The sequence below is a fragment of the Aquarana catesbeiana genome, linkage group LG11 (assembly GCF_042186555.1).
Source record: "Aquarana catesbeiana isolate 2022-GZ linkage group LG11, ASM4218655v1, whole genome shotgun sequence".
NCBI classification, from domain to species: domain Eukaryota; kingdom Metazoa; phylum Chordata; class Amphibia; order Anura; family Ranidae; genus Aquarana; species Aquarana catesbeiana.
The window spans coordinates 95,150,156-95,166,400 of NC_133334.1; positions in this window are offsets into that span (position 1 = coordinate 95,150,156).

A 16,245-nucleotide genomic window follows, 5' to 3' on the forward strand; every position below is an offset into this window, starting at 1 on the left:
AATCGAGAGAGTGAATCTCTTTAATGGGAGCACAGATATCAATAAAAACTGAGGTGTTCTAATCCCTGCCCAATCTATTCTAAGAAAATGCTTTTAGTGACACTTTAAGGGGTGGTTTTAATCAAATATGTATACTGTTCCCACATCTTGAAGCTCAAGGCTCTGAATGCCTTTACTGGGCCCAAAAATTTGAAATGGAATCCACCAAATCTATCATCACTTCCTTAACTAGGGAGAATGTATGGCTACTGTCGACATCAGAGATGCTTAACTACATGTCCCCATCTTTCCAGCGCATCAGCGATTCCTATACTTTGTTGTGCCCCCTCGTGCAACCTCTTTTCTGCATCTAGGGTATCTACCAAGGTACTGGCCTCAATATTACTCCTGCTCTGCTCTTGTGACATACTCATTGTCAGATCCTTAGACGACTACTTGTTGTGGGAACAGTTGATTAGAACTCTGTTGGACAATGAATCCCTGACTGTCCAGACAATAATATCAGCACCTCCAGAAATCAATGCTGAAAATTACTGCAGGATCTGATTTTAGCTCTGGAATCCTCTCAGGCCAGAACGTTCCTTTCATAGAAGAAACTTCAGGCTCTCTGGTCTCAGGTTCGAACTCTTAAGTCCAGAAGCCGGCTGACTTTTTGAGAGTCCTGGATGGTAGTCTCCTTCGAGATAGTTCCCTTTGTCCAGTTTCACTTCAGACATCTTCAACACAATATTTTTTAGTGTGGGTCAAGTCGTTCTAGTCTCTAGACCAGGTGTTTCCTGGTTGGATGGCTAAAGAATCCGGCTCTGTAGTCAGGTAAGTCTTTCCCACCCAAGTCTTGGAAGATCCTCATGAGGAGAAATGCTTGAGCTCATGAGGGGCAATGCTGGGCACCTTTTCAGTGCAGTAAGGTTGGTCATCAGAGGAATCTCATCTCCCGACACCTCAACATCTTGAGGATTTAGTTGATTTGACTGTCTGTGCATCATTGGACCATCTTGCTGGAGAGTTTTCTAATCTTCAGTCAGACGACACCACGGCATAGACAACACAGGCATAACACAGTTCTGTGTCTCTGCCTGACAATCGGGCTATGGAGGAAAAATGTACAAAGATGTGGGGTATACCAGCAATTGATGCTGCTATATCCTCTGTAAATAAAAGTTTGACTTGTCCTGTTGACAACGCTCAAATGCTTAGGGATCCAACTGATAAAAAGTTGGAATTCCTGTTAAAGAACATTTTTTCCTTGGCAGGTTCAGTAGCTCAACCTGCAGTGGCGGCAATTGGGGTATGTCAATCCTTGAGAGATCACTTGAAACAGGTGCTCAAGGTTTTCCCTGAACAGCAGGCCCAGGAGTTAGCTGAGCTGCCAGCGGCTTTGTGTTTTGCAGTTGACGCAATCAGAGATTCTATCCTTCAGACCTCCCGCCTTACTCTTGGGTTGGTGCATATGCGTAGAATCTTATGGTTGAAAAATTGGTCAGCCAAAGCACCATGCAAAAAGCTCCTGGCTGGTTTTCCCTTCGGCGGTGTAAGGCTGTTTGGGGATGATTTGGACAATTATACCCAAAAAATCTCAAGTGGGAAAAGTACCCTTTTGCCAGCAAAGAAAAGAAGTAAACGTCCCTCATTTAAATGGGCTCTTTCTCCAGTGCTAGGGGCATCAGCCTCCAGGCAGTCTCGACGGCTTCCACCGTCAGGTTCAAGAGGTAAAACTCAGAGTCAACCACAGGGACAAAAGAAGTCCTGGGGGAGGAAACCTACAAGACAGAATGCTAAAGCCTCTTTATGAAGGGGCACCCCCGCTCGTTCGAGTGGGGGGAAGACTGCAACAGTTCTCAAAGGTCTGGCAGTAGGATTTTCAGGACAGATGGGTGGTCTCCACAATAACTCTAGGTTACAAATTAGAGTTCCAAGAATTCCTGTCTCCTCGTTTCTTCAGATCAAATGTTCCCAAAGACCCAGAGAAAAAGAAGTCTCTCCTTCAAGCGTTAGACCGACTTTTGTCGCAAAAAGTGATCATGGTGGTTCCCATGGAAGATCAGGGGTTGGGGTTTTATTCAAACCTTTTCACGGTGCCAAAACCAAATGGAGATGTCAGAACCGTTCTAGATCTCAAAGATCTAAACCGGTTCCTAAAAATTTGATCTTTTCGCATGGAATCAATCCGATCAGTAGTCTCCATCCTACAAGGGGTAGAACTTCTGGTGTCAAGCGACATCAAGGATGCATACTCGCATGTACTTATTTTCCCCGCTCATCAGAAATATCTGCGTTTCAAAGTAGAAAAACGTAATTTTCAGTTTGTAGCTCTACCTTTCAGTCTAGCTACTGCACCTTGGGTGTTTACAAAGGTTCCGGCCCCTCCTCTGGCCAGATTAAGGGCCCAGGGTATAAGGATTATAGCTTACCTAGATGACCTGCTCTTAATAGACCGGTCAGTAGCCCACTTAGACCAAAGCTTGGTCACCACAGTCAACTACCTAGAATACCTTGGTTGGGTCCTCAACCTAGAGAAGTCTTCTTTAAAACCAGTAAGAAGACTGGAGTAGAGTACTTGGGTCTGGTTATAGATACAACCTAGAAGAGGGTGTTTTTACCCCAGGCAAAAAATCACCGCTATAAAAGGAGCTGGTTCAGGTAGTCAGGGCAAAGAAGGGTCCTTCCATTCGCCTTAGTATGAGGTTGTTGGGAAAGATTGTGGCTTCATTGGAAGCGGTTCCCTATGCTTAGTTTCATTCAAGACTGCTGCAAAACAGTAACCTGTCTGCCTGGAACAAGAAAGTCCAGGCGCTAGATTTTCCGATGCGTTTGTTGCCAATAGTGCGTCAGAGCCTCAGTTGGTGGTTGATACCCGAGAATCTGCGGAAAGGGATATCCTTCTTACCAGTTACCTGGAAGGTGGTAACAACAGATGCCAGCCTTTTGGGTTGGGGAGCAGTTCTGGAAGAGACGACTGTCCAAGGGAAATGGTCCAAAACCTAGAGGACCTTACCCATCAACATTCTAGAGATTCGGGCAGTGTACCTAGCCCTAAAGGCTTGGACATTCAGGTTGCAGGATTATCCTGTCAGGATCCAATCCGACAATGCCACAGCAGTGGCTTATATCAATCACCAAGGGGGCACCAGGAGTTGTGCAGCCCAGGGAGAGGTAATCCAGATCCTAAACTGGGCAGAAAGGCATGTGCCGTGCAATCTTCATTCCTGGGGTAGAGAACTGGCAGGTGGACTACTTAAGTCACCAGCAGTTGTTCCCGGGGGAATGGTCTCTTCACCCCGACATCTTCCTGGCTATATGCCAAAGATGGGGGATCCCGGACGTAGATCTGTTTGCGTCCAGGTTCAACTACAAGATCGACAACTTTGTGTCAAGAACAAGGGATCCACTTGCATGTGGGACAGATGCGTTGGTGACCCCGTGGGATCAGTTCTCACTGATTTATGCATTGCCTCCTATTCTGCTGCTACCCCGTCTTCTTCTCAGGATCAAGCAGGAAAAGAAGTCGTGCTTCTGGTGGCCCAGAAGATCTTGGTATGCAGAAATAGTAAAGATGGGGGTAGGGCCCCCATGGACCCTACCACTTTGTCCAGACCTGCTATCGCAGGGGCCAGTATTCCATCCTACCTTACAAACGCTAAATTTAACGGTTTGGCTATTGAAACCCACATTCTGAAGAATCGCAGGCTTTCAGGCTCAGTGATATCTACCTTAATTAATGCAAGGAAGCCAGCTTCCAGAGTCATTTATTATAGAGTCTGGAAGGCATATGTTTCCTGGTGTGAATCCAGGGGTCGGCATCCCAGAAAATATGTCATAGGTAGAATCCTTGCCTTTCTGCAAATGGGGTTAGAGATGAAGCTGGCCTTGAGTACTATCAAGGGCCAGGTCTCGGCCTTATTGGTATTGTTTCAACGTCCGCTTGCTTCGCATCCTTTGGTCCGAAGCTTTATACGGGGGTAACGCGGCTTAATCCACCGGTTAGAGCACCCCTGATACTTGGGACTTAAATTTAGTTCTGTCGGCATTATAGAAACAGCCTTTTGAGCTGATAAGACATATTCCCTTGGTCCTTTTGACAAGGAAGCTAGTTTTTCTGGTAGCCATTTCCTCTGCAAGAAGGGTATCAGAATTGGCGGCTCTTTTGTGTAAAGAGCCTTATTTAATCATTCACAAGGATAGAATCCTAGCTTTTAACCAAAGGTGGTTTCAGGTTTTCATATAAACCAAGATATTGTTCTGCCTTCATTTTTTCCAGAACCCTGTTCTACGGAAGAAAAGTCACCACATTCTCTGGATGTAGTGAGAGCGGTCAAAATCTATTTGGAAGCGACTGCTCAGGTTCGGAAAACAGATGTTTTGTTTGTGTTGCCTGAAGGTCCTAGAAAAGGACAGGCAGCGTTGAAATCTTGCTAAGTGGATTTGGCAAGTAATCTTTCAAGCTTATGGTTTGAAGAGGAAAGTTCCACCTTTTCAAATCAAAGCGCACTCCACCAGGGCTGTTAGTGCTTCATGGGCAGTGCATCACCAGGCCTCCATGGCTCAAATCTGCAAGGCTGCATCTTGGTCTTCAGTCCATACATTCACCAGATTCTATCAGGTGGATGTGAGAAGGCACGAGGATATCGCCTTTGGGCGCAGTGTGCTGCAGGCAGAAGTATAGGTTCTCAGGTCTGATTGCACCCTACTTTTGTTTGTGTCTCCCTTCCCTCAGATAGCATTGCTCTGGGACATCCCATTCAGTAAATACTGTGACTCTGTGATGTACGAAAAAGAAAATAGAATTTTTATAACAGCCTACCTGTAAAATCCTTTTCTTCAAGTACATCACAGGACACAGAGGTCCCTCCCCTCTTCTAATACATGTGTATTGCTTTGCTACAAAACTGAGGTACTCCCAGTAAGGGGAGGGGTTATATAGGGAACTAAACTTGCTGTCTAGGGTGTGCCAGTGTCCATAACCTAAAGGTGCCTATATAACCCATTCAGTAAATACTGTGGCTCTGTGTCCCATGATGTACTCGAAGAAAAGGATTTTACAGGTAAGCTGTTATAAAAATCCTATTTTTTGCCTCTTGGGAGGTTTTACATAAAAAAACATCTTACTGGCAGATCACCAGGTGCATATAAAGAAAATAAACCATATTGCATGTTGAAGTAGAATAATGAGGAATTGAACCAGGCAGGACCTCAGTGATGCAGGTTTATTAACAGCTGGGAACATACAGGTTTATGTTCAAAGTATTACAAGATGCAGGTCTAATTTATACAGTTTCTTACAATGCAAGCATATTAGGTACAACATGATTGGTTGCTAAAATCTACGTCAATGTAACTAACCATAAATCTGACATTTGTCATACAACCAGACAAACTTATTCATTCCCGGAATTCCTACATGTTTATTAAATGATTTATAACTGGTTTTGTCTATGGCTTTACCCATTAAAATACTTGTATAGAGACAATATGGCACCCAATCATGTCAAATCAAACCCTCCTTGTCCTGATAAGACTTTACCAACTCAAGGATTTACGACTTTGGGAAAATTAACTTGCAATAACCCTACCCTATGTGTTATATGTCTTATTGTTTTTTCACTAAACATTCCTATGTGTATATATTCATATATTGGTTTCACAAAAAAGTACTGTATCATTTACTATCTATATGCGCATATATACATACATATACAAACGTAACTACTTTATTCAACATTGTCGAATTATCAATACATACACATCAGTGTTCTTCTTATTCTATGTATTTGAACAGTTTTAATGAGGGCACCATCAGACCTTTTGACTCTGTCAAACTAAATGAATATACATAACTTTCCCATATTCCACATAATTACTTTTTAAGAAGTTTTATTACTTATTCTTGACAATGTTTATTTATTACCTTAAGGAATGTTATCTTATCAGACTATAGTTCAACTGCTGCCAAAGTGTTTCTTTTCTAATTAGCAAATTTAAAAACTATGATGTATCCTAATACACTTTCACCCAGTAAACTATCTTATAAAAAATATCAGAAAGAAGCAGAGAGGTCATCTAAAGTTCAACATTTAAAAATGAAGACTTTCTCTATATTTATGGAATAACATAGTATACATTAATAAAGATTAATAACTACTGCTCTAATATTGAATAATATTGATAAGACCATTACAATTTAATAATATGAATAATTATTATATTATCAATAAAACATATGCAAAATACAGTAATATGAATAACATAAAATATATTGGTTAATATAAAACTCTACTACAATGTGCAAAACGAGCAAAAACAATAGCAATGTGCAGATATGCAAATATGAACATAAACCGTATTAAATGTGCAAAACAAGCATGAAAATGCAATGTGCAAGTATACAAATCGATGTGAGCTCAAATATATGAGGTAATGTTACCATATACCAAAAATAATAAAGTGCATAGTGCTACAAACAAAACATTAAAAACAAATATTGAAAAGTCCACGTATGAAAACTAAAACTGAGAGTGTAAGGCAGCCACTGTGCATTTAAACAATTCGAAGTAAGGAAGGTTGAAATAAAAAATCCACTCAGTATGGATAAAGGTTAACCACTGTTCATTGAAGGAGTCACCTGGGACTGTGCCCCTGCCACCCAGAGGGGAGAGTAAATACTCTTACCGGAATGCATGGACTCTATTGCCAGATTCAAAGAGTCAAACAAGCATTAAGATGGAACTGTGTATTGATGCTCTGAGGAACAGTCACTGGAGATCTGTTACCACAGTATACCAGATAATAAACAAAAATGTGTAGCGCTAAAAGACAAGAAATTTAAAACTGATATAATAAAAGGCCTATACCCAAAGTATATATATACGTATAAAGGTACATACAAAATCAGACTAAAAATAAAAATGTATCAAATGGACAGTCAATGAGTTGGAACTGAATATATCGCTACCCAAAACGTGAGGTGAGAAGCGCCTTCACCAACATACAGCAGAAAAAAGTCTCAGAGAATGATGTTCTGCAGTCATTCAAAAAGTCCTTATCAATACATTGGATAATCCATACGTAAACCAAACTCTAATGTCACACCACTGTGTCATCAAAACATGCAGTGCACTTAGATGTTATAGATGGGGGCTTACCGGAGGGTTTGAACCCAAAACAGTATATACTGTGAGGGTCAAACCGGCTTTTATTGCACCCTGGCAATGGTGAGAAGACCTTGGCCACCTGATGGTATTGAGAGGGGTTTTCCTAGAGGTATATCTTCTCCACATGTAATGTTGGATCTCTCCACGCAGGGTTCATAAAGGACACAAAAGGGACTAATAGTGTGATACCGTAGACACCGTATTTATTAAAGTAAAAGAAATACACTTACATGATGATACCACAGTATACCACAACTTCTCACCACTGAGTTGAATCTTGGGCTCCATCTGACAGCACAGTGTGGAGTCCAAGATTTGACTCAGTAGTAAGAAGTTGTGGTATACTGTGGTGACCGATCTCCAGTGACTGTTCTCAGAGCATCAATACACAGCTCCATCTTCATGCTTGTTTGAGTCTTTGCCGCTGGCAATAGAGTCCATGCATTCCAGTGAGAGTATTTACTCTCCCCTCTGGGTGGCAGGGGCACAGTCCCAGGTGACTCCTTCAGTGGACAGTGGTTAACTTTTATCCATGCTGAATAGATTTTTACTTTCACCCTTCCCTACTTCAAACTGTTTGCATGCACAGTGGCTGCCTTACACTCTCAGTTCTAGTTTTCATACATGGACTTTTCAATATTTATTTAATTTTAATGGTTGTTTGAAGCACTATGCACTTTATTATTATTGGTATATGGTAACATCACCTCATATATTTGAGCTCACATCAATTTGTATACTTGCACATTGCATTTTCATGCTTGTTTTTCACATTTAATATTGTTTATGTTCATATTTGCATATTTGCACATTGTTATTATTTTTGCTTGTTTTGCACATGCAATATGGTTTATGTTCAGCGCTGCACTTTTTTAATTTACCACTTGCACAATTTGTTGGATTGTAGTGTCAGCAGCTATCATATGTTTTGACAGTAGCGCAGTAATTTTTTAAGGTGTATAAAGAAAAGAAAAAAAAAAAACGTATGCAAGCTCTCAGAACTGTTGAGTTGTAATATAGTAAATGTTTGTTTTTGGGTTTAAAACTGCTTTAATGACTTCCGGTGTACCTCAATGGACCCCAAAGATATGATTTTACAGCGAGTACTAAAATACTATTTTTGTTGCATACAATTGCAACTACATGTAAACCGCACTGCCCCTTCAAGGCATCTCTGAAAAGTGTGATCCCTAACACAAGATAAAGTGTGACTCCCTAAATCTAGTTCCTAACTATGTTGTAATATTTCCAATAAAAAGCTCTTTTTCTAATCTGAGTATTTGGGACAGTTTGGTCAGGTTTTTTATATATTTTTTTAACTGGCCAGCTGGAAAGTCTCTTGGGAAGTATTTGCATTGTTTTGTATATTGCCTTGCTAATGTGTGCCTTTGTTATTTTTTCTTTTGACTCATAAGAAGATATAACAGGTTTCTTGCCTATGCAAAAAGTTACTTTTATCTAAACTGCATATTAAAATATATTGTCAAGCCATTTTTTTTCTAGTTTTGGATACAGTGGAGAAGGATTATAACTTCTGTTTGGTTCATACTACTATCCGGGGCTCTGTTAGAGAAATTAATACTTATGCCCTGTACACACGGTTGGACATTGATCGGACATTCCGACAACAAAATCAATGGATTTTTTCTGACGGATGTTGGCTCAAACTTGTCTTGCATACACACGCTCACACAATTGTCGGAAAATCCGATCGTTCTGAACGCGGTGACGTCGGGACTATAAAACGGGGCAGTAGCCAATAGCTTTTGTCTCTTAATTTATTCTGAGCATGCGTGGCACTTGTGCGTCGGAATTTCCGACAATGGATTATGTGGTCGGAAAATTTTATAGCAAGCTCTCAAACTTTGTGTGTCGGAAATTCCTATGGAAAAATGTGTGATGGAGCCTACACACGGTCAGAATTTCCGACAACAAGATCCTATCACACATTTTCCATCGGAAAATCCTATCGTGTATACAGGGCATTACTGGTTACTACATGTCCTGCTAACAACGGTTTCAAAGAAGTAGGAAACATCTGCAGCAGGAACATAGATAGTAATACAAATCTGTAATACAAATCTGACAGGGGATCTATTCTTCCCCCTACTCTGCTAAAGACAAACATTTCTGTCTATGTTGCTGTTTGAGGGTTCCCTTCACTTTCTGTTTGGTAAAAACATTGTTAACAGGGCAGTAAGTGAAGATAGATATCTATAATAGAGCCTTGGATAGCAGTAAAAACCTCACTGGAATTCTAACTTTTCCCCTCTCTATCCAAAACTAGGAAAAACATTTATATACTGTACACTTTAAGTAAAATAAAAAGTTTATTCGTGTCACTTTGGAAAAAGTGTGTTTTTTTTCTGATTAAAAATGCCTTTTCCCACCAGGGTACAAAATATGAGATTATTCCAGGACAGTGCTGTGGAAAATGTGTTCAGAATGGCTGTGTGGTTATTTTGTCCACAGGAGAGAAGGTGGTTTTATCAGTAAGTAATATCTATGTTCACATAGGTTGCTAGTAAAAGAAATATATGCATACCTTCCTAAATCAAGCCATTGTTTGGGGGAATACACCAACGTTTGAAGAAAAGGAAATTAAACAGGATCATTACTGTTATAAAAAAAATTCTAGCAGGGAGAATTTTATTGCAGAAGACACTCAATGGGATTGATTTACTAAAGGTGGAAGTGCAGTCCCTTTAGATCTGAGGGGAAGATCTGAAATGAGGGGAAGCTCTGCTGATTTTATCATCCGTTTCGAAGGGAACATCCCTTCTTCCTCAGAGCTCTGCAGTGACTGCTGAGCTCTGAGGAAGAAGGGATGTTCCCTTTGAAACGCGTCAGCTGGCAGTGATCCCTGTGAGTTCCTTTGTGACCTCTGGAGAGCTCGGTTCATCATAGATTGTATGCTGCTAGTCAATTACTTTTTACATTGCGAGATCTTCTATGACTGTTTGTGAGTAGTTTCTTTTTATCGCTTTTAATAAATGTACATACAAATGATAATGCACATGGCTGGTGCGCCCTTTCTTTCTTTTTTATCGTTAAATTCACTTTGCACTTGGAAGTGCAGTCATTGTAAATCTGGGGGGGGGGGGGACATGCAAGGAAAATAAAAAACAGAATTTTTGCTTGCACATGATTGGATGATAAAATCAGCAGAGCTTCACCTAATTTCAGAGCTTCCCCTCAGATCTACAGCGACTGCACTTACAAGTGCACTTTCAAGTGCCCTTTTAGTGTACTTGTAGCACAAAGTGGATTTGCCTTTAGTAAATCAACCCAATGTTTACGCCATTGTGCACTTAGGGGTCTGTTTATTTTTTTTCACTAACAATTCACATAACTCATTCTATTTTTGTTTTTATGTTTTTTATTTCTTATTTCTTTGGCTTGAGGTGTTTACAATGATTGCTATCCATCTGTAGTTGTAAGACATTATAAGCAACTATTCATAGATATCAGATCAGTTTTCTTTCAATGCTGTGTTAGAATAAGGAAGTGCACACGTCACAAATTCTTTATTACAAAGCATTTTTCTCCAGTAGTAATGAGGTTCTCTCATGTCCAGTACATTATTATTATACAGGATTTATATAACGCTAGCAGTTTGCGCAACACTTTACAATATTAGGGCAAACAGTACAGTTCCAATACAACAGGAATCAGAGGGCCCTGTTTGCTAGAGCTTACATATCTTACTTCTTGGATGGTGTCGATTTCTTCTTCCTTTCCTTAAGAGTATAGATCAGCTTCTCTTTACACCTTCACCTAGAATTATCAGGGACAGACAGTTTTTAATCTAATTGCTGCATTAAACAAGCACCAATAAAAGACAAGAAAAAGTGAATGGTAAGGTCACAGGTGAAGCCCTTAGGGTTGGCCCTGACGGGCATGGGTGGATGGGAGGGAGGCTGTGGGTCGCGGGGTAAGGTATAGGGCGAGGACCAAGAAGCCCACATCACAAATACTAATATGTTGGAAGGTACAAATAATGAGAGGGGAAAGATTTGGAGTGAGGGGAAAATATATAGTTTGGAAAGTTCACTTGGCATGGAGAGGTGTGAGCAAGTTTGTTTGCACTGGGTAAAGTAGGAACCCCGATAACAGCAGTGGGAGACTTTATGGAAGTTTTGGACAAGAGTCTAGATATATTCCCGTTGGGAAATAGACCCAATACAGCAGGCGAGGGAAGGCTATCTCGATTCTTTGTGGAAATGGGTTTGAGTGATATATGTCGAATGCGTTATCCGAAAGAAAGGCAGTATTCATGCTTCTCTAGCTCTTACCTCACTCTCTCTGGAATCGACATGGCCCTGGGTAATAGTCAGGCAATATTGTCAGTAAGAAATATAGAGTATGGTCCAAGAGGAGTCTCAGACCATTCCCAGCTGGTGCTGACAATAAATATTGGGACCAAAACGCATCTTAGAGAATGGAAAATCATCCCTTGTTGGCTGGAATTGATTGGCAACCATGGAGAAGTGGTGTCTAGATTAAACAAATTTGTACAAATCAATACAGGCACGGCACTGCCTGGGATGGTCTGGGACTCCTTGAAGGCCTACCTCAGAGCCCTCTTAATCCAAAAAGTGGCAAGAACTAAGGGGAAATCTAGAGAGTGGGAAGGGGAAATTAGGAATGAGACGATCCAGGCTGAGAAGCGATATGTCAAAGGTCCAACCACCGACAGACAGAGGGAATGGCTAGATAAGCAACAAGTCTATAAGATGGCAAATACTAGGAGGATGGAGAATAGACGAATATTTCAGCGGCAGTGCCACTTTGGTGAGGGGGAGAGGGTCGGTCGTATGCTCTCCCTCTTAATTCTAATATTTCCTCCTCTAATGTTTCGGCGATCAGGACATCAAGTGGGGTCATCACTACCGATGCGCAAGAGAGAACGCATGCATTTATTGATTACTACAAGTCTCTGTACAAATCTAATAGAGGAGTAGGGGGTGCAATAACGGTTGATTTCCTCCAGCGAATATTAATCCCGACTTTGTCAGAGAAGGATAGAATAGATATAGAAGCACCAGTGACTTTAGAGGAGTTAAAACGAGCAGTGGCGGGGATGCCCCACCAAAAATCACCAGGCCCGGATGGGCTTCCGGTAGAAATATATAAACCCTACAGCGAGGTATTACTCCCTGAATTGCTGAAAACATTGGGAAGGGCGTTAGACAATGATAGACTCCCCACCTCAATGTTGGAAGCCACTATTATCGTAACTCACAAGGAGGGGAAAGATCCACTGGATGTCTCCTCTTATTGTCCAATTTTATTACTATGCACTGACGTAAAAATCTTGGCTAAAGTTTTAGCAACCCGCCTAAATAATTGCATTCAAGAGTTGATGCATCCTGACCAGTCGGGTTTTATTCCCAGTTGATCAACTAGCACTAACATCAGATAAGTCTTTTTAAATATGCAGATTCCAACTGACAGCTTATGCCCCAAGGCCATATTGGCCTTGGACGCTGCCAAGGTCTTCAATAGTCTAGAATGGGACTATCTATGGAAGGTGTTAGAGCGATTTGGGTTTGGCCCTTCTTTTATAAGTTGGGTGAAACTACTCTATTATGAACCTAGAGCAAGAATCAAAAATTAATAACAAACATTCAGAAGTGCTCCAGCTGGAGAGAAGGATGAGACAGGGCTGACGTCCTCTTTTTTTCTAGGCGATGTTGAATCTGCACTAAATACAGTGAATCAAATGGTCGAGGAGTTTGCGCGACTTTCTGGTCTGGTCATTAATTGGGACAAGTCGGCTTTGCTATCAGTTGACCCACTTGGCGACCAGATACTGCGGGAACTCCCCTCCTGAAAGTAGTGGCCAAGTTGAAATATCTGGGAGTTTGGATCACTAGCAATATAAACCAGTACGTCACCGATAATTTATTATTATTATTATACAATATTTATATAGCGCCAACAGTTTACGTAGCGCTTTACAACTTGAGGGTAGACAGTACAAATACAATACAATTTGATACAGTAGGAATCAGAGGGCCCTGCTCACTTAGAGCTTACAATCTAAGAGGGAAGGTTAAGAGATACAAGAGGTAATAGCTGTGGGTGATGTGCTGATTGAGAAGATAAATGTACAGTTGTTAGGTGGGGGCCAGATAGGCTTCTCTGAAGAGATGAGTTTTCAGGGATCGTCTGAAAGTGGATAAGGTAGGAGAAAATCGGACGGATTGGGGAAGAGCATTCCAGAGGATGGGGGAGGCTCTGGAGAAGTCCTGAAGGCGAGCATGGGATGAGGTGACAAGGGAGTTTGAGAGCAGGAGGTCTTGGGAGGAGCGAAGAGAACGATTAGGTTGGTATTTTGTGACTAGGTTAGAGATGTAGCTAGGGGCCAGGTTGTGGATGGCTTTGTAAGTTATAGTTAGTATCTTGAATTTAATTCGGTGACTGAGTGGCAGCCAATGGAGGGATTGGATTAATTCATTAATTAATTAATTTAGCTCCATTGCTATTAAAATTAAAGTAAAAGGGAGACATTTGGTGCCGCTTACCTCTGTCTGTTGCAGGGCGTTGTAATCTAATCAAGATGATATGGCTTCTGCAGATATTGTACATACTCCATAACTCTCCGACCTGGATAGGCCAGAAGTAGTTTAAGAGAATCTAATCCCTTTTCAGGGAATTCATTTGGAAGAAGGGCCAATCTAGGATTAGCCTGCAAACTATGCAATTACCGATTAAAGAAGGAGGTATGGAGATCTCGCATCCGAGACTATATTTTTTGTCATCCCAGCTCCAACACCTAGCGGGCTGTGGAGCCCTAGGTGGTGGGAACTCCAGCAATAAAATGATAATAATGGGGGCCCCACACAGTACACTAGTGGAGGCATTAGAGGCAGACTCTTTTATTCATACGTGCCTGACGATAGAACTAGTTAGTAAAGTGTGTCAGGTAACAAAGGCGCTAATGGGGTATAGTGGGGTAACTTAATATATCCCTTTATGGCATAATAAAAACCTGACCAAAATAAGGGGTAGAGAGAGACCTCGGGAATGGGAAAGGCAGGGTATTAGCCATTTAATTCAATTGTATGAGGGCAACCTCATGAAGACATTTTCAGATTTAAGACGGGAATTTAACATCTCAAATAGGGCATTTTATAAATATCTCCAGATTAGGCATGCTATTCAAGCCCAATTCCAGTCTCGGCCCATCGAATGGACCCAGAACCCGGTACTCCTAAAAATAATGAAACCAGCCTCAACTAAAGGCTTCATTTCCAAGTTATACACCAGTTTGGGTGATAGAATTATGGGTGGAGCGGGACCTCTCAAGAGTAGAGCCGGGTGGGAGCGAGATGTTGGGACAATAACTATGGAACAATGGGATAAGATTTTAGAACAAGGAACTCTAGTCTCGATTTCCCCCTCGCAGAAGGTATCTCACCTATTCCTAATCCATAGAGTCTACTATACTCCCAAAAAAATGTTTAAACTTGGATGGAAATCAAACGATGAGTGCCCCAGGTGCAGGGAGACATGCGATCTTATCCCCATGGTGTGGAAGTGTCCAAAGCTATTTAGATACAGGGTGGAGATAGTTGATAGGATAAATAAAATCTTTAGGACTACATTAGAACCTGAGGCCAAGACATGCCTATTAGGGAGCTTGGAGGAAGATTGAGCTCCGCCTGGTACTACTGTAGGGATGAGCTTCGAGTTCGACTCGAGCATCGGCTGTTCACCAGTTCGACGAACAGCGAACAATTTGGGGTGTTCGTGGCAAATTCAAAAGCCGCGGAACACCCTTTAAAAGTCTATGGGAGAAATCAAAAGTGCTAATTTTAAAGGCTTATATACATGGTATTGTCATAAAAAGTGTTTGGGGACCTGGGTCCTGCCCCAGGGGACATGTATCAATGCAAAAAAAAGTTTTAAAAACGGCCGTTTTTTCGGGAGCAATGATTTTAATAATGCTTAAAGTCAAACAATAAAAGTGTAATATTCCTTTAAATTTCGTACCTGGGGGGTGTCTATAGTATGCCTGTAAAGGGGCGCATGTTTCCCGTGTTTAGAACAGTCTGACAGCAAAATGACATTTCAAAGGGAAAAAAGTCATTTAAAACTACTCTCGGCTATTAATGAATTGCCGGTCCAACAATACACATAAAAGTTCATTGATAAAAACTGCATGGGATTTCCCCACAGGGGAACCCCGAACCAAAATTAAAAAAAAAAAAAACTGGCGTGGGGGTCCCCCTAAATTCTATACCAGGCCCTTCAGGTCTGGTATGGATATTAAGGGGAACCCCGCGCCAAAATTTAAAAAGAAAATAACGTAGGGGTCCCCCTCAAAATTCATACCAGACCCTGCAGGTCTGGTATGGATTTTAAGGGGAACCCCGCGCCAAAATTAAAAAAAAAATTGGCGTGGGGTCCCCCCAAAAATCCATGCCAGACCCTTATCCGAGCACGCAACCTGGCAGGCCGCGTGAAAAGAGGGGGGGACGAGAGAGCGCCCCCCCCTCCTGAACCGTACCAGGCCACATGCCCTCAACATTGGGAGGGTGCTTTGGGGTAGCCTAACAAAGCACCTTGTCCCCATGTTGATCAGGACAAGGGCCTCATCCCCACAATCCCCAAAACTGTCAAAAATGTTAAAAATGACAAGAGACAGTTTTTAACAATCCCTTTATTTAAAGTCTTTTTTGGAAGGCTCCCGCTGTGTGACGCTTCTCTCTTCATCTTTTTCTCTTCATCTTCTTGTCTTCATCTTCTTTTCGGGCCGCTCCACATCCATGATGGAATGGAGGGAGGCTCACGCTGTGTGACGCTTCTCGTCTTCTGACTGTTCTTAAATAGTGGAGGGTGGGGCCACCCGGTGACCCCGCCCCCCTCTGACGCACGGCGACTTACCTGTGGCATTCCCCGTGACGTCAGAGGGGCGGGTGATCCCGCCCCCCCCTGACGTCACGGGGAATGCCACAGGGGAGTCCCTGTCAAGTCCCCATGCGTCAGAGGGGGGCGGGGCTCACCGGGTGGCTTCGCCCCCCATTATTTAAGAACCGTCAGAAGAGGAGAAACGTCACACAGCAGGAGACTCCCTCCATGCCATCAT